Genomic DNA, 27,400 nt, shown 5'->3' with positions numbered 1-27,400 from the left:
TGAGGCAGGAGAATCACATGAACCCAGGAGGCGGAGGCTGCAGTGAGCCAAGATTGTCTCATTGCACTCCAGCCTGGGCAACAAGAGCGAAACTCCATTTCAAATAACAATAATCAGTTAAGACTTCTTATGGGCTTTTATGTAGACACTTCTGCTAACCTACTTCTTCTTTCTAACTCAGGGCCAACTCCCAATATACAATACTTTGAGGGGCAGTGGTAGTTATTTTCACAAAAACTGCTAAATTTGACACAATACACAATATATATATATATTTTACCAGACTAAATTTTGCTTCAGGTTTAAAAACTGATTTCTAGCCAGCATTCAGAGACCTACTTTGCATCTTGATCCATGAGTCACTGATTTGAGCATGCATTTGCCCAGAATACCCAGGCATGTGAAAGGATCAAAATATCACACTTTGATTGATTTAGAAAGTTATTTTCTACCACCACACAGTCTGAGAGTTTCTATGCTGCATCTGACTAATTGGGGAGGTGTAGGAGCAGAGAGAGCCAGGAGCTGCTGTGTGGAAGACCTTGTCCCTCCTCCCAGGCACCAAGATCCCAGCGAGTAGCAACCTTGCTCTCCATGGGGAAGTGTGTCTGTGTGATGCTCATCTCAGCATCATCTGGTTATCGGAGTCATCTTTTGAAGAGATCCTGGTATTTCGGTTTGACAAAAATCGAGAAACATTTTAGAAAGAAAATCGGATTTGTGTGTATATGAAGAATATTCCTGAAAAGAAACTCTGTTACGAAACTGAAATCTGGAGACCGCGGTGGTGCTAAGTTGAGTCATCAGTTCCCTTTACACCCTAATAATTGACGGCACTTTGATCACAATGACTGCTCTGGGTGATGCTTTTTTGTTTGCTTTTTAAAGTACTTCCTTGTGTAAACAGGTTGTCTCACCATCATCTTGAAAACATGTTTACGTTTGGGGGATCATGGGGAACATCTGTTAGAAACAGATTTCGTGCTTTTCTGTCAACTTAGGGAAGTCTGAATCCTATTTCTTGGTAATATACAAAAGCTCTTGGAGAGTTAAATGAAGTTCTACTGGAAAGGGGACTGATTGGGTATTTTGATTGCTCTTCGTATATGTATTTAAAAATTTGTTCTGAAAACATCCATTTGAAATAGAAACACGCATGAATTATTGTTCACTTTTTGTAGATGCAGACAATGAAGTGTAGAGAGGTGAACTGGCCTGGTCAGTGACCGACAAAGTGGCAAAGAGGGGGCCACATGCATCACAGGGACATACTGACCCTTAATCAGCACCAAATAAAATCCGCAGGTATCAAGGGTCCCCTGATATAATTTTCAAAAAGATGTTCCAATCCTTCACAATTTTATTGAGATCACTGATTCTGGAGAGGGCAAACGTTAGCGCTGAGTGATGTATCCCCCAAAAGAGCAGTTTCTTTCTCCAGGTCTCAAGTTAGAGATCTAGGTGTGTGTGAAGAGGTGGAGTGTTCAGAGGGAACAGAAACAAAGCTTGAAGGAGAGGCTGAACCAGTAAGAGAACTTCAGGCAAAATACTTTACTGAAACCTCAACAATGAGGCTGCTCCTGCTGTTCCCAGAAGCGAGGTGCTCCTCTTGGAGGGTGTGCCAACTCGCTCTGGCCCTTGGAGTTGAGGCAGGAGCAGTCTCTGTGTGAAGAGAAAGAACTGCTGTCGTGACAAAATAGGAGATGCTGCAGATTTTATTTAAATGCCCACAGGCAGCACAGCCCCTAGACCTAGGCAAGGAAGGACTCTGTTCTCCTTCAGTTAGGCCAGGGAGGCATCGTCCCCCATCTGTCTTATGATCTCTCCCTTAAACTGTTTCAGAATTTCCCACCCAAGGGGCCCCAAGCGAGCTCCCAGGGTCAGTGGATGCTCTTTCCCTCGGTCCTTCCTCCCTTTGGTGAGCTACACCACCTGAAGGGTGAGAGAATGGCCAAGGGCAGCTATTTACAGAGATGTGCATGTATCTTGGACATTTGGGCTGGTGTGTCCATGTGCATGTTTCAAGGCCCCTGCAGGATGGGGGTCTGGGGGAGTGGGAGGAGAAGGAGCAGGAAAGAAGGAAATGGGTAGGTGTATGCTGGTTTCCCCCATACCACCATGTTCCCATTTGGAACTCTAAAGAGAGTGATAATTCTCAATTTAAACCTGGCCTTCTGAAAGGTCATTACATCAAGGCAGAAGGACAGAACATATTTTATACAACCAGTTTGTTAGTCTGATTCATAAATTTTAATATTTAAGTGTACGGCATATGAGCTTCAATTGTGCCTTTGTCTGGAGCCCTATAAATATTAGAGCCAGACCTGTCCAGAGCCATGTGGATCAGGGCTGGGAAGCCTTCAGATTGCAGATGTGCAGTTGTGCATTACACACACCCCATGTTGCAGACACCGACCCTCTGGATGATAAAGTGGAGGTGGCTGCAAGGCATTTCCAGAGTATCAAGGTGCTCACACAACAAAGGTTTCCTTCACTTGTTTTGGGAACACTGTGCTGAAGACAGCTTAGCCAAATATTTCTCTGTTTGGCTGCGGCCAAATACATCAGGGTCTTGCTATGGGCCAACTAAACAAACTTTAATAAAAAAAAAAAATTACCTAATACTTTCATCTCTTGTGGTTTCTTTATTCCATACATACTTTGTAATGCGTTTATCAGCAGCTGGTTGAACAACTCAGTGTACCAGTGGGACACAAACCAGCAGCAGTTATACATGGCAAGTAGGACCAAAACATAGGCAGGAAAATAAAAATACCAATGAACGTTAGGCTGAACTGTAAAAAATAATTAAGTAGCTGTACATCAAATGCATAAATATGATTCATTTTTAAAGGCCCACACATATTACACCCACTTTCAGGAGTTTCCCAAAGTAATTTAAAACTATTTGATGTTGCTTCCTGTTTTTCAGTCCTTTTATCTGTTTATGGGGGTGGTAATTCTACTGCTAACCAACTGAACAAGAAGAAAAGTGAAGGATGGGGCCATTTTCCTGGTTTTAGTCATCAAAATCTGCTTTAAAAGACTGAATTTTTAGACCTCAAATTTAAAAATTTGGGGCTCCAACCTTCAAAGTAATTATTTAAGACTTATCCCACAATACAACTACAGATTGCACCAACAGTTTCTCTTAGACTTAGTGCGACTCTTGCATCAACTTTGTTTCCTGTTCTCTCCAAAGCTCCTTTCTAGAGCAACTGAGCTTCAGAAGAGGGAAGAAGGAAACAGGGCAGAGGGGCTTGCTGACCTCAGTCTGCATTCAATACATTTTTCTTTTTCTCTTTGAGACAAGGACTGCTAGGAGAGGGCCTTTTCATATTTTAAAGATGAAGTTTCAAAAAAGCTATAACATTTCAAAGATATTTATTCCATAAAATTCTCCTCAGGTACCAAAAGTAGCTCTGGAGAAGTAGCCACCTCTTATTATTTGGCCTTCATAGCTCATTATTTTAATTAAGTAGATGGTTAATGAAAAGCAAACCTACACTTTCCGTGAAGTAAATAAAGTCATGAGCTGAAAAATGACATTTCAGTTGATAACAGACTGCATATATGATGGTGGTCCCATAAGATTCTAACACCATTTTTTACTGTACCATTTCTATGTTTAGATACACAAATACCTCCCACTGTGTTACAACTGCTTATAGTATTTGGTAGACTAACATGCTGTACAGGTTTGTGGCCTAGGAGCAGTAGGCTATACCATACAGCCTAGGTGTACAGTAGGCTATACCATCTAGGTTTGCATTAAGTACACTCTATGATGTTTGCACAATGATGAAACTGCCTAATGATGTACTTCTCAGAATGCATCCTATTGTTAAGTAATGCATGACTGTGCTATTATGAGGTGACAGGCATTTTGGGGATCAGCTAGTTCAATGTATCAAAGTCTTGACCATCAAGTGGGTGGCACTGATTAAATACTTCCAATGAGAAGAAAGGTACTGCCAAGTCAGTTTTGGAGAATTATATGTACCAGATCATTGCATGCATCATTACAGGCAAATCTGTCTCCTTGTAGCCTAAAAACACTGGTTTTGCCCTACAGGGCAACCAGAGGAAGGGTAACACCTACATACATGGTAGGGAGTAAGCAGTGGCTCTGCCTCCTCTTTCCCCAAGTCTTGTCTCTGGATAGTTGTTTCTAGTTGCTTCAAATATTATTTGACATGGTTTCAGGTTCTCTATCACTGTCTTGGGCCACTGGCCTTTAAAAATATTTAAATTCTAAATTTAAAAATCATAATTTCAATTTAAAACCACATTATAGGCTGGGCGTGGTGGCTCACTCCCATAATCCCAGCACTTTGGGAGGCCGAGGCAGGTGGATCATGAGGTCAAGAGATCGAGACCATCCTGGCCAACATGGTGAAACCCCGTCTCTGCTAAAAATACAAAAATTAATTGGGTGTGGTAGTGTGTGCCTATAGTCCCAGCTACTTGGGAGGCTGAGGCAGGAGAATCGCTTGAACCCAGGAAGCAGAGGTTGCAGTGAGCTGAGATCGTGCCACTACATTCCAGCCTGGCGACAGAGCGAGACTCTGTCTCAAAACAAAACAAAACAAACAAACAAAAAAAACCCCACCCCATGTTATAGCCAATAATACATTTGCCAATACATCTATCAAATGTGATCTCAAATAAAGCACAATTTTACTAGTGACGAGTACATAGAACTATCTTTCACCTTCTTAGTCCTACAATGCAGACCACGATTTCATTAATGTTTTGGGCAGCTACATCACATCACTGGCTAGGATTGAGCTTACAGAAATGAAACCCCCAAGGATTTTTCACATATTGCTATTGTGTTTTATTTCCCACATTCTCTATTTGTGATTTTTTTTTTTTTTTTTTTTTTTGTGGGAGTGTGGGATACAACTGTAGGTCTTGGCACTTATTCCTATTATTAAATGTCAACTCACTTGGGTCTCGTCCCTTGTTTCCTTCTTCTTTCTTCTGTCTATTCACTCAGTGGCAAAGGAGCACATGAAAGAGAACTGTGCTCAAGGGAATTTCTTTTTATCATGGAACTGTACAAGGCTTACAAAGCAGTGGGCAGTCGGGGTGAAAACTAACTCAGTAAACAATACCCTTTAGGAATTGGCTCAGTGTGTATGCTGTGTCAAATCCTGCTTGGTAAATTCCAAGAGGAAACTCTGAATAAATATTTACCACATCTATTTATTTCTCCTACTGAGAACTATATAAGACAAGAGGATATTAAATGATGAAACAGATTTCAGGATTTCTGCTCTCCGCTGAGTCCTGCCCATGGGGCGTGAGGACTGATACAAGTCCCAGCCTCATAATGAAACCAGACACAGTTCACTTCCTTTTGTTTCTTAAACCACCCCCTCACCTGGGAGATGTCTTGAAATGACGCAGACTTAGTTATGTATCACTAACCTGAGATCTCAAGGGAATGACTGGTATTAATTATCAATAGTAATAATAATATTTAATATACCCTCATGGGACGGTGGACAGCATGTGCTTGGGATGAAATATAGCCCTGACTAAACTTACCTGCTCAAGCTGTCAATCCCTATTGTCTCCAAAGGAGAACGGAGACATTTCAACTCCAGAGCCATCTCCTCTTCCAATTGACATAATAAGGAAAGGTCAAGAAGAATCTAGTTAGAGATGAGTGGACGCTGCATTACACTTCCATGGCTTCTTACTGAAAGTGAACTACCAAAGAAATCACAAAGCACTTTTTGTCTAATTCTTCCCTTCTTCCTTCCCAGCTTTGGAAACAGCCTGAGATCAGACAGAGGAGGCCAACTCATAAGCTGGTTATCAGGTGGGCTCTTTGCTTACTGCAGCCCCGAGGAAGAGAACCAAATGGCTGGGGCAGTGGAGAATGTCTATCATCACTCTAGACTTAAGCTAGCGAAAAGCAACCAACCACCCAAATACAGAATCTACGCCCTTCTTGTCTTACAGCTGTTGTAACTTTCTTCAATTTTAGTTGTTCCCCAGTTAACCTTTTTATTGAGGACAGAGGGAAGACCTGCCCCATTCTTGGGCTTTCTGTTCGCTCTTTCCCCGCCTCAGGAATCAATCACTATTCTTGAGCTCTGGATCCCCATCCCCTCTCTCTCACTTAGGGAATATGTTCCCGAATTTACCTTCGCTGTCCCTGGGACATCAATTTCTCTCTCATGGACCATTTCCCTTGGCATATCTTAAATCCCTTCTTGACGGGATAGCTTCCTCCAGAACCAGTCCCTTTCTCTGCCCCTGTTCTGAAGGAAGACCCTCAAAATAGTTGTCTTTACTTGCTGCCATTATTTCCTCATTTCTCTTTCATTCCTTAACCTGTTGTAGATTTTTTGTCACTCCAGAGAAACTGTTTTTATCAAGGTTAGTGATGATCCCCGTCTTGCCAAGTCCATGCTCAACTCTCTATTCTCATCTTACAAGACTTCTCACTATCACTTGACTCAGTCGTCAACTTCCTCCATGAAACCACTTCTTCCTGTGGCTTCAGGGGCACCACACTGTCCTGGCTTCTCATCAGCTTCACCTGTGGCTCCCTCCCAGGGGTTCTCCCCTGCTCCTCCTCCTCTGCTCCCCATCTAAATGCTGGCATGTCTTGGAGCTCCATCCTTGGACTTTTCTCTTTCCTCTAACTATACTCACTCCCAGGCCTGTGGTTTTGTCACCTATATGCTGAAGTCTCTCAAATTTATTATATGTTGCCCCTGACCTCTTCCTGAATTTCCATATCCAATTTCCTACTCAGCACCTGAACTTGTATATTCAACATGCATCTCAAGTATAACATGGCCAAAAAAGAATTCTTGCTTCCATCCTCCCTCCAAACCTACTTCTTTCCAGTCTTTTTCATCACAACTGCTTGGGACAAATATCTGAAGATGAATAAAAGAGAATATATAGACTTCCATCTGCCCTGCCTCCATAATACATCTCGAAATTAACCACTTTCATTAGCTCAGTGTTTAGACATGTTGGTCTGAGGACTCCTTTACACTCTTAACAATTAATAAAATCCCCAAAGAGTTCTTGATTATGTGGGTTATATCTATTGATATGTGCCATATTAGAAATAAAAACAAAACTTAAAAAAATAGAATTCACTGTATTTGAAAAACAATAAAATCATTGTATATGAACACAAATCACATATTTTATGAAAATTAATACATTTTACAAAACATAAGTGAGAGAAGTAACACTTTTACATTTTTGCAAATCTAATATCTGGCTTAATAGAGGACTGCTGGATTCTCATATCTGGTACTGCCTTCAATATGTTGTGCTCTATGGTGTTTTGATGGAAGGATATGAAGAAAACCTAGCTTCACACAGATACATAGTTGGAAATGGGTGAAGTATTTTCATCATCTTTTGATAACTGTGGCTATTCTCTGATTCTACACCAGAAATCAACAAGTGGTAGTTTTTAAAATGTAGAGTCTGAAATGTGGTACCTGAAAATCTGTCAATAAAAACTTTTCTTATTTTGTTAATATTAAAATCTATTTGTCTATCTTGCATTTTGAATGGATTTTTCACCTGTGCATAATTTTATAACATTACACATTTGGTCAATTGGAAATACCTGTTCACTAAGTTCAGAGATCTTTGAGATCTTTTGAATGTTTCACATTCCGTGATCCAATACCAAATTCTCCACATTCATTAACATCACCATCAATCTCATCAGAAAAAGTCCTTCATATATTGGGAAGTTATCAAGCTTTACAGTGGCAGCTATGTGTTTTCCAAAATCCTAATTTTTGTTTCAAGCTCAAATTTTGTCATTGGCAACAAATACTGTCAGTTGTTTTCTTGAAGTATCAGGGCACTTCATTCATTTTTGATAAAAGATTTGTCAAACAAATACCCAAATTGGAGTAACTAGAGTTTGTCTGTTAGTTGTTCTTTTAAGTCATATTGGCATTCCACGAAAAAAGCAGCCAGTTCAGCTTGTGACTCAAACTGCACACGGGTTTTTCCTGGAGATAACCAGTATACTCTGGTATATGGTGGAAGGGCTTATGTGTGCTTCCCATTTTGTCACACAGAATATTAAAAAGATATCACTCAAAAGTTGAGATTTAATAAAAACAGTAATTATTGCTGCTTCATACAGGATATTCTGAAGTGAAATTGGTGTTCTGTTCTATTGTAAGTATGTGCTGGTGAAAAACTAGCAGTTTGGTACCACTATCTTATTTCATGCTGAGGTGCCAGTAGTTTTCCCCACCATTACATTGCACTGGCAGTGCACATGTCAATACGGTGAAAAAGACAAAGAGCATCTTGCTATTACTGCGAAAATAGTTTTAACCTTGCATTTCCCAATAAGATCTTGTGGGCCTCCAGGAACCCACAGACCACACTTTGAAAATTGTGGCACTAGCTTGCCATCTTCTATCCAGACCATCACCATCTCTCTCCTGGGCTTGCAAAAAAGCCTTCTTGATGGTCTCTCTGATTTTACTTTTGCCTCTGTAGAAGCCCTTCTCCACAGAGCAGCCAGATACACTTTTAAAAATGTATGTCAGATCACATCGCTCTTCTGCTTAAAACTCAAACTTTAGATGTCCCATTGCTCACAGAACAGCATCTGAGGTGCAGGCCCAAGCCTGCAAGGCCCTGGCTGCCTCAATTTCCTCATTCATGCCTGTACTCCTTTTCTTTCCCCTTCTCCAGTCACTTGACCTGTGGATCTCTTTAAACCTATCCTGTGTGCTCCAGCCTGGAAGGATCCTCCCCCAGGTTTTAGGAGGTAGGGTTCTCCTCATTTAGGTCTCATCTCCTGTGTTAGGCATTACCCAGCCTGCCCATACACATCTTCCTATACACTGCCCTCCTCTGGATTACATAGCTCCCTTTATTACCCTGATTGCACTCAGCGTTCTCTGAAAGGATACTGTTCACTAATTTGACAGCTAGTTTGTTGTCTGCATTCCTAAAACAGAAAGTGAGTTTCCACAAGGGTAGGAATCTTGTATCTTGTGTTATGCCATATTGTTACCATCTAGGACAATACTTGGAACACATCAGGTGATTAATTAGTATTTGCTGAGTGGATGCTTCTGTGAGTCACAATGGGTGTTAGGATACCATGCAGGAAAGCTCTCTGCATATGCAAAATATATACATGTAAAATAAGAGAAATGATGGCTTACAACTTGCAATTCTCCCTCACTAGTACATACTTTGCCGTCTCAAATTTAAATCAGAGATGACATTATCAGGCTATTAATGTTTGCCTTCTTGACTATTTTTCTGCAGATCAAACAAGATGAGAGTCCAAGATCTCATTGTCTGTCCCCAAACTGATCTCCCTGTCATTAATCCTTTTCTTCTCCAGGCCATCCTCTACAATGTATGCCATTTATTTATTTATTTTTTTGAGAGAATCATACAATGGCTCCTGCAAGATTCTCCACAAAAAGATCATCCCCAAGACATATAATTGTCAGATTTTCCAAGGTTGAAATGAAAGAAAGAATGTTAAAGGCAACTAGAGAGAAAGGGCAGGTCACCTACAAAGGGATCCCTATCAGGCTAACAGTGAACCACTAAGGCTGAAATCCTACAAGCCAGAAGAGATTCAGGGCCTATATTCAACATTCTTAAAGAAAAAATCTTCAACCAAGAATTTCATAACCAGCCAAACTAAGATTCCTAAGTGAAGGAGAAATAAGATCCTTTTCAGATAAGCAAATATTGAGGAACTTCATTATCACCAGACCTGCCTTACAAGAGATCTTGAAAGGAGCACAAAATATAGAAAGGAAAGACCGCTACCAGCTAATACAAAAACACACTTAAACACACAGACCAGTGTTACTTGTAAAGCAACCACACAAACAACCAACATAATAATCAGCTAACAGCACAATGACATAACCAAATTCACACACACAATACTAACCTTGAATGTAAATGAGCTAAATGCCCCCACTTAAAAGGCACAGAGTGGCAAACTGGATAGAAAAGCAAGACCCAATAGTATGTGGTCTTCAAGAGACACATCTCACACTTAATGACACTCATAGGCTCAAAATAAAAGGATGGAGAAAAATCTACCAAGCAAATGGAAAACAGAAAAAAAGCAGGGGTTACAATGCTAATTTCAGACAAAGCTGATTTCAAACCAACAAAGATAAAAAAAGACAAGGAAGGGCATTACATAATGGTAAAAGGTTCAATTCAACAAGAACACCCTACTATCCTAAATATAAAGACACTCAACACAGGAGCACCCAGATTCTTAAAGCAAGTTCTTAGAGACCTACAAAGAGATACAGACTCCTACACAGTAGTAGTTGGTGACTTCAACTCTCCACTGACAGTATTAGACAGATCATCGAGGCGAAAAATTAACAAACATATTCAGGACCTAAACTTAGCACTGGACCAAACAGATCTGATAAACCTTTACAAACGTCTCCATCCCAAAACAACAGAATATACATTCTTCTCATCTCCACAAGGCACATAATCTAAAATAGACCACATAATTGGACATAAAACAATCCTCAACAAATGTTAAATAACCAAAATCACACCAAACATATTCTCAGACCACAGCACAATAAAAATTGAAGTCAACACAATGAAAATTGCTCAAAACCATACAATCACATGGAAATGAAACATGTTCCTGAATGACTTTTGGGTAAATAATGAAGTGAAGGCAGAAATCAAGAAGTTCTTTGAAAATAATGAGAACAAAGATATAACGTACCAGAATCTCTGGGACACAGCTAAGGCAGTGTTAAGAGGGAAATTCATAGCACTAAATCCTCACATCAAAAAGTTAGAAAGATCTCAAATTTGCAACCTAACTTCACAACTAGATGAATTAGAGAAGAAAGAACAAACCCAAAGCAAGCAGGAGATGAGAAATGACAAAAATCAGAGCTGAACTGAATAATATTGAGACATGAAAATTCAAAAGATCAATGAATCCAGGATTTCCTTTTTTGAGAAAAATAATCAAATGGATAGGCCATCAGCTAGACTAAGAATAAAAGAGAGAAGATCCAAATAAACACAATTAGAAATGATGAAGGGAATGTTACTACTGACCACACAGAAATAAAACAACCATCAGAAACTATTACAAACACGTCTACACATACAAACTAGAAAACCTAGAAAAGATGGATAAATTCCTGGACACACACTCCTAAGACTGAGGCAGGAAGAAATTGATTCCCTGAACAGACCAACAATGAGCTCTGAAATTGATTCAGCAATAAATAGCCTAGCAACCAAAAAAAGCGCAAGACCTGATGGATTCACAGCTGAATTCCACCAGATGGAGCTGGTACCATTCCTACAGAAATGATTCCAAAAAATTAGGAGGAGAAATGTCTCCCCAACTCACTCTATGAGGCCAGCACCATCTTGATACCAAAACCTGGCAGAGACACACTAAAAAAGAAAACTTCAGGTCAATATCCTTGATGAACACCCATGCAAAAATCCTCAACAAAATACTTGCAAACCAAATCCAGCAGCACATCAAAAAGTGAATCCACCATAACCAAGCAGTCTTCATCCCTGGGATGTAGGGTTGGTTCAACATACGAAAATCAATAAATGTGATTCATCACATAAACAAAACTAAAGACAAAAACCACACGATTATCTCAGTAGATGCAGAACAGGCTTTTGATAAAATTCAACATCTCTTCATGTTAAAAACTCTGAATAAATTAGGTACTGAAGGAACATACCTCAAAAGAATAAGAGCCATCTATGATAAACTCACAGCTAACATATTACTGAATGGGCAAATGCTGGAAGCATTTCCCTTGAAAACTGGCACAAGACAAGGGCACCCTCTTTCACCACTTTATTCAACATAGTACTGGAATTCCTAGCCAGTGCAATCAGGCAAGAGAAAGAAACAGAGAGTATCCAAATAGGAAGAGAGGAAGTCAAACGATCTCTATTTGCAGACAACATGATTGTATACCTAGAAAACCCTATAGTCTTGGCCCAAAAGCTCTTCAGTTCATAAACAACTTCAACAAAGTTGCAGGATACAAAATCAATGTACAAAAATCACTAGCATTCCTATACACCAACAATAACCAAACTGAGGGCCAAATCAGAAAGGCAATCCCATTCATAATTGCTACACACACACACACACACACACACACACACACACACACACACAAAACCTGGGAATACAGCTAATCAGAGAGGTGAAAGATTTCTACAATGAGAATTACAAAACACTACTCAAAGAAATCAGACAAGACACAAACAAATGGAAAAATATCCCATGCTCATAGATAGGAATAATCAATATAATTAAAATGGCTATACTGCCCAAAGCAATTTACAGATTCAGTGCTATTCCTATCAAGCTACCAAAGACATTCTTCACAGAACTAGAAAAAATTATTTTAAAATTTATATGGAACGAAGAAAGAACCCAAATAGCCAATGTAATCCTACGCAAAAAGAACAAAGCTGGAGGAATCACTTTACCTGACTTCAAACTACACTATAGGGCTATAGTGACCAAAACAGCGTGGTACTAGTACAAAAACAAGCATATAAACCAATGAAACAGAATAGAGAGCTCAGAAATAAGGCTACACATCTATGACCATCTGATCTTTGACAAAGCTGACAAAAACAAGCAATGGGAAAAAGACTCTATTCAATAAATGGTGCTGGGATAACAGGCTAGCTATACGCAGATTGAAGCTGGACCCCTTTTTCACACCATGTACAAAAGTCAACTCAAGATGGATTAAACACTTAAATGTAAAACTCCAAACTATAAAAACCCTGGAATATAACCTGGGCAATACCATCCTGGACATAGGAACAGGCAAAGATTTCATGACAAAGACACCAAGAGCAATTGCAACAAAAGCAAAAATTGACAAATTGAATCTAATTAAACTTAAGAGCTTCTGCACAGCAAAAGAAATTATCAATAGAGTAAATAGATAACTTACAGAATGGAAGAAAATATTTGCAAACTACCCATCCAACAAAGGTCTAATATCCAGTATCTATAAGGAACTTAAACAAATTTACAAGAGAAAAATAAACAACCCTGTTCAAAAGTAGGCAAAGGACATGAACAAACACTTCTCAAAAGAAGACATACATGCAGCCAACAGGCATATGAAAAAAAGGTCAATATCACTGATCACTATAGAAATGTAAATCAAAACCACAACAAGATACCATCTCACACCAGTCAGAATGGCTGTTATTAAAAAGTCAAACAATAACATGCTGGCAAGGTTGCCGAGAAAAGGGAACCCTTATACACTGTTGGTGGGATTGTAAATGAGTTCAACCATTGTGGAAAGCTGTATGGCGATTCCTCAAAGAGCAAAAAACAGAATTACCATTCGATCCAGCAATCCCATTAATGGGATTATAGAGCATTCTCCCATAAAGACACACGCATGCAAATGTTCACTGCAGTACTGTTCACAATAGCAAAGACATGGAATCAACCTAAATGCCCACCAATGACAGACTGGATAAAGAAAATGTGGTACATATACACCATGGAATATTATGTAGCCATAAAAAAGAACAAGAGCATGTCTTTGGCAGGAACATGAATGGCGCTGGACGCTATCACCCTTAGCAAACTTATGCAGGAACAGAAAACCAAATATAACATGTTCTCACTTATAAGTGGGAGCTAAATGATAAGAATTTATGAACACAAAGAAAGAAACAATGGACACTGGGGTCTACTTGAGGAAGGAGGGCGGGAGGGAGAGGAGCATAACTGGGTGATGTAATAACATGTACAACAAGTCGCTGTGACACATGTTTATCTACGTAACAAACCTTCACATTTACCCCCAAAACTAAAATAAAAATTTAAAAAAAGAGAATCATGCAGTGGCTTTATTCTTGCTCTTAAAACAAGGTGATGTGATGGCAGTGATGGTCAATACCATATGGGGAAGACCAGGTCCACACTGTCTAGAAGCAACTGCTACCACATAAGTCTTCTTGGTTAAGTAATTTGCACCTACAGTGACAGGATAGGTCCCTGGATATACTTCTATGTAGAGGTGTTCTCACCAGGCTGGGATGCCTCTGGAGCAGGCTTTGATATTTGATAGATGCCTCGAGCACCAAGGGATGTCTTTTTTCAGTCTTTTCTCTGATCATTCCCTATGTCCAAGCACATGTGCAGCTTCAACTTCCCTCTGTGAAAATGACAGACATGGGTTGCTCCTTCTTCTTCTGGCAAAGATGAATAACATTTCCCACAATAACTTGAAGTACTGTCTATGAATTCAGCCATTGTTCAGAAGAAAGAACTAAGGGTTGGGTGTTTCTCGTCTCTCCGGCCCACTTCTCACGGCGCATGCGCCCAGCACGCTCCATAATCTTTCAACATGGAAATCTGATCATGTCACTTCCCTTCATCCCACCGATCTTGGGAAGAAGCTCAAATACGGCTTCCAAGGCTGTTTATGAGTAGGACGCTGCTCCCTCTACAGCTTCATCTTTCAACACTCCTCCTACCCTGCTCTCTGCTCCAGCCATCCTGAATTTCAATTCTTTTCTCATCTGGGATTGACAGGCTCATTCCTTCCCTTCTCCCCTCTCCTTGGCTAACTCATCCTTTAGGTGTAAGATTAGAGAGCACTTCCCCTCAGAACCTTTCTGACTCTCCCTGTCTCGTTTACTTCTTTACTGTTAGGTTGACTTTTTTTTTTTTTTTTTGGTAGTTCTATAGCATCCTATACTTCTGCAATCACAGCCTTAGTCATTCCTATGATGAATGCTCATTTATAGCCTCCTCCACTCAACTGTAAGCTGCTTAAGAGCAAGGACTCTGCTCCCCTGTGCATCACTGAGTCCTGGCACCTAGACTGCTACCTAAGACACAACAGGTGCTCAAAAATAATTATGGAATTATGAACAAAGGAACTAATCCATGAATCCCATCAATGACAAAACAGGTAATTCTAGAGAGTGTATATGTGGTTAGCTTTTCTTTTTTCTTTTTTCTTTAATGTCTTTGATTCTTCCTTGTTCCTGTGCTTAATTTTCAGCATTCTTGTGTAGCCTTTACTTATGTTTTGGACCAATATACATTTCTCCATTATTTTGTGTTTTTTGTACCAAGCAAGAATAAACTTTACCTTACCTAAGTTTAGGCCCTTTTCCTCTAAAGTCTTTTCCACCTTCTCTGCTTTCACTATTTTCTACTTCATCCCATATTTATAAGCATCTAAGTTATAAAGTATTCTGCAGTGTTTATTGACTATAATATTTTCTTGTATGATTCATTGTAGTTTCATTTATGTGGCTATGTTAAAGACACTTAAGTCAAATAGAGAATGTAAAGTTTCTTAAAGTCGAAGTTCCAAAAGCAATTAAAATTTAAGGTAATAAGCTTTAAAGCAAAGCCATCTCCTATGGACATCCTTCAGGAATGTCATACTAACCAAGAAATCTGAAGGGGAACCATCTATTATTCATACTAAGGGAACAGGGACAGTAGCTTCACACAGCTGACTTCTCTTTGTTACTGACTAGCTTTTTCTGGTCTATGGATAATACAAACAGGATCAAAGGATCATGATATACCACAAGTAAATATCCCTTTTAAGCAGATGGATTGCAAGTGAGGAAAAAAAGTTGCTCTCCAGTGATTAAAACAGCTCTCTGGAAGCCCACTTTATTGCATCTAAGTACATCACTAGTCTCACTGGGAGGGTTTATTCCTTTCAAAGATCCAGTCTCACAGCTGGTAAGAGTTTTGATAAATAATTTTGTTGTATCTGTATGTACATCTTGTTAATGCAGGCATATCAATGATCAATACTCATGAATTAGAATTTACTTGTTAATGTTCATATTGTCTCAGTAATCCAAGAGACATGCATTTGATTAATGAAAATGCCTTGGTCATGGAAAGACCAAGATGCGCTCTTAAGAAAAGTGGACCATATTAAGCCAACAGGGCCACTGTAAGTATCTGATGTCAAAGTGGAATAAACAAAGGAACATTTGTTATTTGCAGTTATCCAAGAAGGTGGCAGCACAGTCCAGTTCCAGTCATTAAGGCGTGGGAGCGGGCGCCTAACCAGACCTGGGTTTGGTTCTAAGCTCTGCCATTCACTACCTAGATCTAGAAAATGTTCCTTACCTCCTTTAAACCCAATACCATAAAATGGAGATAACAGTACTTACCAAACAAGATTTTTACGATGATTAAAGGAGACAATACATATAAAGTAAAATTTGAGCCCAGTCTCAAGTATATAGCAAATGTTCAGAGTATTTTACCTAAATTAAATATTACATTTTATCATCCATCTTCCTTTGCACAAACATGTGACATGACATCATATAAAATGCAGACTTTATTTATATGCAAGTCTTTAGGTGGCACTTGCAAGCTTCCATGTGCCTATGACATTTGGGAACTTTTATCTACATGTTGTAGGAACTGTTTGTATTTATACCTGTCATGCCCATGTGGCTACATTTCAAAATGATGATTCAGTCATGACTCTTCCAGGGTCTCCTGTGGGCCCAGCTCTGTCTTTACCTAATTATGTTAGTTTCAATCAACGACTATAATATGAAGACTTAATGAGGAACATAAATGAGAGTAATTCACGTATACCAAAATCAACTTAAACACATACTAATATAATGTCCAAAAATGCATTATTTAAAATACCCTATACATTATAGAGAAATGCTTATCTTCAATCTTCTACTTGATTTGCGGTGTCAGTTTACTGAGCTATCAATTTAAACTGAAAAGCCTGAAATTTGAATATACAGAATAGCTGAACAGCTGCAGAAACAACCTTCTAAAAATATATACTGTTACCCAGCAGATGAAAAAGCAATTATTTATTGAAAAATATCAGGATTTAATATTACCCAATAACTGCAAAAGTTGTTGAAAGGATATAATTAACATTTACTGAAGATTCTTAGGGGGTAAAAATATTTTAAATAAAACAAATATTTAGAAGTTCTTAGTTACTAGTAAAAACAATCTCTTAAAACACAATGTTCATCCACCTTGAAAAAAAAATTTGCTGACTGGGACACTGCCAGATAATTCTGAAGCTCAAAAACGCCAAATCTGTCAAAATCAGGGAGTTGCTCTTGGTTTGTGTTTTCGCAATCTGTGACTAGACAAAGGGTGTTGCTCAGGTCAGGGGAACATTAAGGACCCAGAAAAGCCAGCAAAGGACTAGGAGATTTTGATGTACTAGAAAGACACAGGATCAAGAGTCAGAAGACCTGGCTCTCACCCCGACTTTGGCTCTTGCTAGCAGTGTGACTGGTCTCATTCATTCATTTACCTGTTCATGCCAGCTGCTGGGGACATCAATGAACAAGACAGACATATCCCTCACAAAGCTTATTCATTAAGGCCTCACCAGCACCCTAAAAATGGGGAGAGGACCATAGAGTTGAGAAGTTCAAATCAAACATCACAAGAAGAGGTCCATGATGGTCACTACTCTCATGGGATGAAACGTCTTTGACTTTGTTTCTTTATCCATAGAACATGAGTAGAACACCTGCTTTCTCTACTTCAGCAGGTACCAAACTCTGCGGGCATTTAATAATGTGTTAAACACATTTGAAATAAAAAAACCCTACTTTATTAAAATAAACCATTAGGAAAATCAATTAAGTACAAGGTTATCAAAGCAAAGCTTGCCTAGTTCACAAACATCTTCATTGATAATGTTTAGTGGCCCTTCAGAGGAAGCCAAATATTTGCATAACCATAAGCCTCCTTCAAATATCTTGAGTCTTGTCATGGATCTTAATTTGCCAAGTGGGTCCCTATGTTTGGCAGAACCCTTCAAATCATCTGAAGGCTGCCTGCTTTTTGAACGGGTTTTTACTGATAAATTTTTGGGAGGAGTTCAGAAACTATCCAACAGAAAGTCTTTTAACCAATGGGCCCTAATCAACTGGATGGATCAATCAGCATCCTCCATCCCCTGTATAAAATACACTGACCAATACTGTGGTCAAATGAATATTGAATGTTCTCTCTGGTATGCTGGAGCACATTAGCTCTCTCTGCATAAACTGTTAATGCCAGCTGTACTTGCTTTGTAATTACAGAAATTAAATATTATGTTGGCCCATGAAATATGAGTGTGAAAATAAAGTTATTTGTATGAAAATTTAGTAAAATCAAAGAAATGAAAGTAAGTCACTAGAGGAAATCTGCCATTGAATTAGATATGATTGAGACAACTGTGAAAGATTGGGGAAATAATAAAAATTTAAAATGACTTTGCAGTCAGACTGTGTTGCAAGTGTCTTAAAAAATTCCTCACTTAAAAAGACTAAAAATGGAAATCATGCAATAATGTGCATGAAAGATTACATGAAATTCCAATCAGCAGACCCAAACTCCAAGAAAAGGCCCTGGGCCCACATCAAAAGATTGGCAAATCACTGTTCATTTGCGACTTTAAACACATGATTGAGGCTATGTAGTATCTTTTAAAAAAATGATTCACTGTTTAACTGATTTTTCAACTAACGTGAAAACATCCAGTCCCAGTCAGGTTAGATAAGAGGGCTCTGACTCTGCAACCAGCCTGTAACCTGGGAAGCTCTAGGTAGATAGGGTTCCTTCTTGCTGCTTCTTCTGATTTTTAAAATTTTCTAACTTATCTTAATGGTTACTACTTGCTTCTTTAAATAATAACATTATTTTAATAAAAAGATATATATCTAAATTTCAGCTATTTTGGAGCAAAAAGCCTTTGCATTTTATTTATTTATTTATTTATTTATTTATTTATTATTTTTTGAGACAAATCTCACTCTGCCACGCCCAGGCTGGAGTGCAGTGGCACAATCTTGGCTCACTGCAACCTCTACCTCCCAGGCTCAAACAATTCTCCTGCCTTAGCCTCCCGAGTAGCTGGGATTACAGGCGTCCGCCACCACGCCCAGCTAATTTTTTTGTATTTTTAGTAGAGACAGGGTTTCACCATGTTGGTCAGGCTGGTCTCGAACTCCTGACCTCAGGTAATTCACCCACCTCGGCCTCCCAAAGTGCTGGGATTACATGCGTGAGTCACTGTGCTCAGCTGCCTTTGCATATTTTAAACAAAGAAAAAAAGAGGCCAAATATTTTTACTCACGTGTTGCTTAAATGTTTAGTAATTCTGCCTTTTGCCCCCCATTTCTGGTGTGAGGCTACCTATCTATTAGTAAGACTGTTTTAACTGCAGGCCAATGAATATGACCCTTCCAAGTAAGAAAGGCTGAACCTTTCCAGTTGTAAAGGTTGATTCTGGGGCAGCAGAACCCTACCATGTGTGACAAGGTTTCCTTTTACTAATCTGGTTCTCCTCCTGTATATTTTGGGAAATGACACATGTCCAGGCAAAGCACACCATGGGCCAAATGCACATCCTCTCTGCTTGGGACTTTAAGGGGCCATGACTCAAAGCACTTCACTGGGGATGCCCAAGGGTTGTGCATGACCAGACATCGGCAAAGCATTTTTGAGAAACCTCCTCCTCAACTAAAAATACCCACTGTGAGAAATCTGTAGCATGAAGCAAGGATCGAGTCAGTAAAACACAAAAAAAGAGACAGACTTGTGGCAGTCTCAGTATCAAACCCAGTTCTCCCTCCCTTACCAGAACAAGAACAATCAAAAAACGGTTTACAGGAAAGGACTTCTTGAAGGCAGTAATCTGGGATACATGGCCACACTCATTTTAGTCTTTTCCTTTCTCCTTCTCCTTGAGGGCTGGGGTGGGGAAAGTGGCCCCAAATTTGTTCAAAGTCCAACTGAACACAATCAATAATAGACTTATGATGACCTTTTTCTTAAATTTCTACTGAGACATTAGTTTTATTCCTCAGCAAACACCTCCTTGATTTCTGCATCCTAGGAGAGCCTGGGCAAAGAAGAGCACAGGCAAGAAGTGGGAACGTGTTCAGAGAAAGTGTTGGTGAGGCCTGGCTCTCCCAGCCCCTCTGATGGCTGAGAAAACTGCTTGACAAGAGGGAGACCCACCAGGACAGAAGACTGAGCTTCACGGGGCAGACACATTGCTAGAGTAGGTACTGACTGCCCATGGCAATGGTTCTATTTTTTTCATGGGAGACCTTCCTATAGTTACACATAAAGAAGAGACATAAAACTCGAGAACTTAATGGCAGAGAAAAATAAAATGGTAAATCTAAAATGTTTTGCTTAACTTCAAAACTGTTGCTGAATAGTTTAGAAGGTGTAGGGGGTTGAATTGAGGTCCCCAACAATATAGGCGTCCTAACTTCTAGAACCTGGAAATGAAACTTTATATGGAAGAAGGCCCTTTGCAGATGTAATGAAGTTGAGAATCTTGAGATGAAATCATCCTGGATTACCTGAGTGGACCCTAAATCCAAGGGAGGTGTCCTTAGAAGACACAGAAGAGAAGACAGAGGAGAAGGTCATGTGAAGGTGGAGGCAGAGATTGGAGTAGTTCAGCCATGAGCTGAGGACATCCCTGGAGCCGCCCCAGAAGCTGGGACAGGCAAGGGAGGATTTTGCCCTGAAGCCTTTGGAGGAAGTGTGGTCCTGCAACACCTTGATTTTGGACTTCCAGCCACCAGAACTGTGAGAGAATAAACATTGTTTTAAATCGCCCAGTTTGTGATAATTTGTTAAGCAGACCTAGGATACAAACACTGAAGGCTAGGACAGCTTATAAGGAGACTGGGGGAAAAACTTCAAAGAAATTTCTGTTGGAAATAGAAATCTTACGTGAGAACATCAAGATCGCCTCCTGATGCCCCAAAGCACTATGATTCTGAGGAGAGCAAGAGGGAGGGTGCGACTCTCCTCTGAATGCAGGCCTGGGCCCCAAAACTGATGAAGGCACCCGCTGGCTGCATGGGGCCAGACCTAGTGTGAGTCAGAGTCGCCAGGGGAACTTTTGTCAAAAACTGATGTCTCCACTTAAGGGTGGCTGAGTCAGAATTTCTGGGGGTCAGGTTGGAGAATCTGTGTTTTTCAAAGTCTCTCATGTGATTCTAATGATCTCCCATCCTTAAAAATGGGCCAGGCGCGGTGGCTCACGCCTGTAATCCCAGCACTTTGGGAGGCTGAGGCGGGTGGATCACAAGGTCAGGAGATCGAGACCATCCTGGCTAACACGGTGAAACCCCATCTCTACTAAAGATACAAAAAATTAGCCGGGCAAGGTGGCGGGCACCTGTAGTCCCAGCTACTTGGGAGGCTGAGGCAGGAGAATGGCGTGAACCCGGGAGGCGGAGCCTGCAGTCAGCCGAGATTGCGCCACTGTACTCCAGCCTGGGTGACAGAGAGAGACTCCGTCTCAAAAAAAAAATAAATAAAAAAAATAAAAATAAAAATAAAAGATGGGCCCAGGTTGTCTGCTCCCTCCCCCTTACAATGTTTGAGAAGTAGATTTGAAGTCAACTTTTAAAAAAACATGTGTCCAAGAGGCTATTTATTATTTAAAACCCAGCTTTATTGTTTATGTAAAGCTGGATACAGATGCATTATAAAGTATTAAACAATACAGAAAAGCACAAAGACAAAAGTAAATATCATCCAGATTCACCATCTCGGGAAACCTTCCATGTGTATTTCCAAGTGTTTATTCGCACAGAGATGTCTGTGTACACTTTAACCTGCCACTCAAAGTGTGGTCCACAGACCAGCAGCACTGACAACACTAAGGAAATTGTTAACAATTCAGAATGTCGGGCCCTGACCCAGCAGGATGTACTAAAACTGCAAACATATTATACCCTTGTTTTGTAACTTGCGTTTTCCACACTGCAATGTATTGCAACCTCTGTCCTTGGTAATAAATACAGATCTTATGATCTTTCTTAATACATACACGGTATTCCTTTATGTATCAGACTTTACTTCACGAGCTCTCATTTGATGATCATTTCTAGTTTCCCATTTTTCCCACCATTGTAAACAATGCCCACCTAAAAATCCTTGAGAAAGTATCTTCCTGTTTTGTCACTATTATTTTTGGGTAAATCCCTAGAAGTCAACCAGTGTGCAATGTTATGCACACAGATCATTTTGATACCTAACGCCAGAACGCCAGGATGCATGCCCAGTGACCCTACACACAAATGCTTGTTTCCTCACACTCTTGCCAACACTGGAGTTTTTCTAATAATTTTAACCTTTGCCTATCTGATACTTAAAAATGACAATTCATTGATTTTTTTTTCCTTGCATTTTTCTACAAGCAATAAAAAAGCTTCTCATACATTTATCGGCCATCTGTATTTCTCATTTTGTGAACTGTCCAAAGTTATTTTGGTTGCTTAACAGTTATAAAAGAATCTGTGGAATTACAGAGTTTAGGAATATGGTTTAATCACAATGAAAAGACATGAAGAAGAAAAAAAAAGGAAGGGAGAAGAAAATGTGCCATAAAAAAGGATAATCAAAAGATTAGTTGGTGTGTTTATTTATAGATACTGGTTACAGCAATCCAGTGATTAGGCAAATTAATGCAGCTGTGTATGATCACAGCTCTGGGATCAGCACCCACATCCTTTTCAAATGATGCCACCTGTCATTTAAGCATTTTGCATTTGCCTTTCATGTTACATACATTTCATGATGATTTCCATTTTAAAAACCTTCTTGGTTAACCCTTTGAAGGTTATCTTGATATGGATTCCCCTCTACCATCAGGAATGGGGTGAGTTAACCACTCTCCCAGGTAGGCAAGAGAAACAGCACGTTTGCCTCTGAAAAAGACCAATCCTCTCCAAATGTTCACATCTTAGGAAAAAGAACAGTTGTATCCTTTTCACTGGGTGTAAAACTGCTTCTCTGCTCAGAACCAATGGGAAAAAATGGGGGTGGGGTCAGATGCTGTGTACCGGTTGACTTCAGTAGCATGTGCAAACCATGCCCATTCCACAGGGCACATGCATCCCTCACACCCCCAGGGTGACCTCAGGCCTGCTTTGTCACAGAGGCACCCACCTTGGGCTCAACACCCAGCGCACTCAACTTCTCAACAAGTGGCAGGGGTCTTCTCACAGGGCCCCTGGAACTCTTTCAACCCATAAGATGATGCCAAATGGGTGAAAACCCACCTCATCCACCCCTGCCACCCTCTAGTTGCTGCTTTATTTGTGAATTGAGACAAATCAGTCATCCTCATTTGCAGACCATCCTCTGCATACAGCACACAGCAAGAGCACTACGCCAGGTGGCCAGGAGGGCCGGCTGCAGGGAAACAGAGGAAAGCGTGGAGAGAGAAAGTCTCTAGGCTCCACGCTGCGATCTGTGGGATATGAACAGGTGGAACAAGGTCTTCAATCAACACGTTTCAGGATGTTAGAACAAGCGGGTCCCATTACAAAACCCAAAGGAAGGAATTTTAGGACAAAAGGAGAAGCATGACTTTATAGAATAGGTTCTATATAAACACACGAAGCACATATACCTTAAGGAATGTGCATGGTAAAACATATTTCAGTAGCTGCTAGAATGGGAACAATAGATTCTTAACAGGTGTGAAAGGGATGGGGACTCAAGAACACATCTCAAAAATGTGGGTCAGAGTCAAGGAAGCTTGCTGCTACAGTGTCATACAATGCTCTCAGTGCTACTGTCAGATGCAGCATGGGCAGAAGAGAAAGCTCTGGGTCTGTCACAGTTACAGAGAATTGTAGACTTCAATATTTGGTTATGGGATGAAGAGGGAAGAAGGAACCAAGACCTTTAAATAAAAAGAAACAAAAGAGTGAACATGAACATAGAGCTACACGAAGTGTCAACCCTAGTGAAGTGATTATGTTTTAACTGTGTAAATAAAGTTCAATTAAATATTCAACATAACAGCAATAAAATGTGAAACACTGAGAAGCGTTTCTCTCTAGTCAGTGTTTGGCAGACGTGTTGTGTTTGCATCTTGCTCTTTACGGTGATATCTCTAACAAATTTAAGGGCAAAAGTGACGTAGACCATACATTCTAGAACAAATTCTAAAACAGCAAGAAGTGGTCAAATGCCCAGTGGCTTAGTCAGATTCTTAATTCTACACACTACGTTTATTCTCCAGTCTCACTGAAAATCTAACAGCCGAGTGGTCAAAAGAAAAGATAAAACTGCAAAATGGGAGCGCCACAAATTTCTGCTCCTCCTACTCCAGCCAACTTAACTTGTCAGGGAGGAGGCAGCCTCTGTTTCCTTCTTCCCTTAAAGGGGGGATGGCAAGCTGTCGACAACTCCTACTGTACAAAAGAGTTGTTCACACTGCAAAAGTGTTTACTGCTCACAAGTGACGCTCAAAATTAATTCACAGCAGCAACACCAGCAGAAAGCTTTGACAGACTGTCTTATGTGTTGACACAGTTATACGTTGTTGCATAAAAAAAAGTAACACACTTTTCCTCTTTTCCAGCCCATACACACTGAAGTTGCTCAAAGGAGAGACTGTGAAATGCGTCTGAGATTGTAAATGCCACCCTGCAGGTAAGGATTCCCCGCTCCGGGGTTGATGGCTGCAGGTGTGAGAAGACGTGGAACCCCCCCCCCCTTTTTGAGGTGAAGCAAGGCTGCGAGCCTCTCCCCCAGTCTCTGTTACAACTGGCCTTGCTGGTGGTTTTTCCTTTAAGAGCATTTCCCTCTAGGGCAAGCCTCAGGCACCATGGTGGGAAGTGGGGTAGAGCTGCTCATTATACCACCTCGGCAGAAAAGGAGATGCCAGGATAACAGCTTTCTGAGACACAAATCATTCACCTTCCTCTTCCTTTACGAAACAATAACCCTGCACTTACAATGGCTTTGGGAGGCTGGGAAGATGTGACTTTCTTGCTCAGAAATGATTTACATTAAAAAATCAGAAAGAATGCAGTGTGATTTAATTATCTCAAGTTATCTGAGATGATTAGAGTTAAAAAAGAAGCCAGGTGGGACAGCCAGTATGTGGCCTCATCTCGAAGATGTTGTACAGACTCTGGCTCAGCTCAGCGATCTGCTGTGGCATGAGGCTGTTGTGTTTGAACAGTTCTTGCTGAGCAGTGTCCTCACTGAGAAGTCATGGGACTTGAAAAATGAAGACTACTGACACTTTAAAGGTGCTTCTGGCAATCACAAGTAGCTACTTGTGTAAAAACTACGCAGTGCAAGAACTTTCTTTAGATGGCGATATGTAAGTATCTATTGAAAGTAAGGTTTGCATGGAGCTAACCCCAAGGAAAACTGTGGGCCAGGATTCACTGCCTTCCCATGCACTTTTCCCTTATGCCCCCATCTCCATGTCCCCAGCCATGGTCCACAGGTGCCCAAAGAGCTCTTCTGGCTTTGCCCCTTACCCTGTCCTGGCCTATGCCTCTCCTTCCCTCTCATTCCTCCTCAGCACCAAACTCTCCTTTCTTTTGGTCTTGGGAAGGAAGTGGAGGAAAGAATCCATATCAAGATGCAAATGATTGACAATTTAAGGTATTCATCCTACTAGGCTTTGGGGATTTCTTTCCCCTCAGGTTTAATTTGTTTGGTGGTTAACATTAATAGCTAAATCCACACACACACAAGTTTTTCAGTATCATCAACAACTTTAAGAGTCTATAGGCCGGGCGCAGTAGCTCATGCCTGGAATCCCAGCACTTTGGGAGGCCGAGACGGGTGGATCACGAGGTAAAGAGATTGAGACCATCCTGGCCAACATGGTGAAACCCTGTCTCTACTAAAAATACAAAAATTAGCTGGGTGTGATGGTGGGTGCCTGTAGTTCCAGCTACTTGGGAGGCTGAGGCAGGAGAATCGCTTGAACCTGGGGGGTGGAGGTTGCAGTGAGCCGAGATCGTGCCACTGTACTCTAGCTCGGTGGCAGAGCGAGACTCTGTCTCAAGAAAAAAAAACAATCTATAAAGGGTTCTGGATATCAAATAGTTTTAGGACTGTTGTCCCAGACTACTGGAGCCCTAAAAACTTCACTAAAGTGGTTTCCTACTTCTCTGTCACATATTTCTTTTTCTTCTAAAAAACAGGGTCATGTGCATAATGTGCAGGTTTGCTAATATAGGTGTATGCATGCCATGGTGGTTTGCTGCACCTATTGACACGTCCTCTAAGTTCCCTCCCCTCACCTCCCAACAGGCCATGCTGTGTGTTGTTCCCCTCTCTGTGTCCATGTGGGTTTTTTTTTTTTTTTATACTTTAAGTTCTGGGGTATGTGTGCAGAATGTGTGGCCATTTTCATGATACTGATTCTTCCTATTCATGAGGATGGAATTAAAAAAAAATTTTTTTTTAATTGTTATACTTTAAGTTCTAGGGTACATGTGCACAACATGCAGGTTTGTTACATATGTATACATGTGCCATGTTGGTGTGCTGCACCCATTAACTCGTCATTTATATTAGGTATATCTCCTAATGCTATCCTTCTCCCCTACCCCCTCCCCACAATAGGACCCAGTGTGTGATGTTCCCCTTCCTGTGTCCAAGTGATCTCATTGTTCAATTCCCACCTATGAGTGAGAACATGTGGTATTTGGTTTTCTGTTCTTGCGATAGTTTGCTGAGAATGATGGTTTCCAGCTGCATCCATGTCACGACAAAGGACATGAACTCATCCTTTTTTATGGCTGCATAGTATTCCATGGTGTGTATGTGCCACATTTTCTTAATCCAGTCTGTCACTGATGGACATTTGTGTTGATTCCAAGTCTTTGCTACTGTGAATAGTGCCACAATAAACATATGTGTGCATGTGTGTCTTTATAGCAGCATGACTTATAATCCTTTAGGTATATCCCCAGTAATGGGATGGCTGGGTCAAATGGTATTTCTAGTTCTAGATCCTTGAGGAATCACCACACTGTTTTCCACAATGGCTGAACTAGTTTACAGACCCACCAACAGTGTAAAAGAGGATGGAATGTTTTTCCATTTGTTTGTGTCCTCTCTTACTTCCTTGAGCAGTGGTTTGTAGTTCTCCTTGAAGAGACCCTTCACTTCCCTTGTTAGCTGTATTCCTAGGTATTTTATTTTCTTTGTAGCAATTGTGAATGGGAGTTCATTCATGATTTGGCTCTCTGCTTGCCTACTGTTGGGGTAAAGGAATGCTTGTGATTTTTGCACACTGATTTTGTATCCTGAGACTTTGCTGAAGTTGCTTATCAGTTCAAGAAGTTTTTTTTTTTGTTGTTTGTTTTTTGAGACACAGTTTCATTCTGTTACCCAGGCTGGAATGTAGCGGCGCGATCTCAGCTTACTGCAACCTCCACCTCCTGGGTTCAAGCAATTCCCCTGCCTCAGCCTCCCGAGTAGCTGGGATTACAGGTGCTCACCACTGTGCCTGGCTAATTTTTGTATTTTTTGGTGGAGACGGGGTTTCAC

The 27,400-nt window shown here is 40.5% G+C and overlaps 1 protein-coding gene across 10 annotated transcripts in view; it reads right to left on the bottom strand.

Annotated features, from left to right (window-relative positions):
- Nucleotides 1-27,400, bottom strand: part of LOC105496587 (BTB domain and CNC homolog 2) — a 368,815-nt gene that overhangs the window by 172,685 nt on the left and 168,730 nt on the right. Inside the window, exon 3 of one of the 10 annotated variants that reach the window (XM_071096716.1) lies at nucleotides 14,104-14,231. The exons of the other annotated variants lie outside the window; for them this stretch is intronic. The gene's annotated coding sequence lies outside the window, so the exon portion shown is untranslated. The remainder of the gene's footprint in view (nucleotides 1-14,103; nucleotides 14,232-27,400) is intronic. 10 annotated transcript variants of the gene reach the window in all.

The sequence above is a fragment of the Macaca nemestrina genome, chromosome 5, assembly GCF_043159975.1.
Source record: "Macaca nemestrina isolate mMacNem1 chromosome 5, mMacNem.hap1, whole genome shotgun sequence".
Classification (NCBI taxonomy): domain Eukaryota; kingdom Metazoa; phylum Chordata; class Mammalia; order Primates; family Cercopithecidae; genus Macaca; species Macaca nemestrina.
Note: the sequence above shows the minus strand (reverse complement) of the source record. Positions and strands in the feature narration are given on the sequence as shown.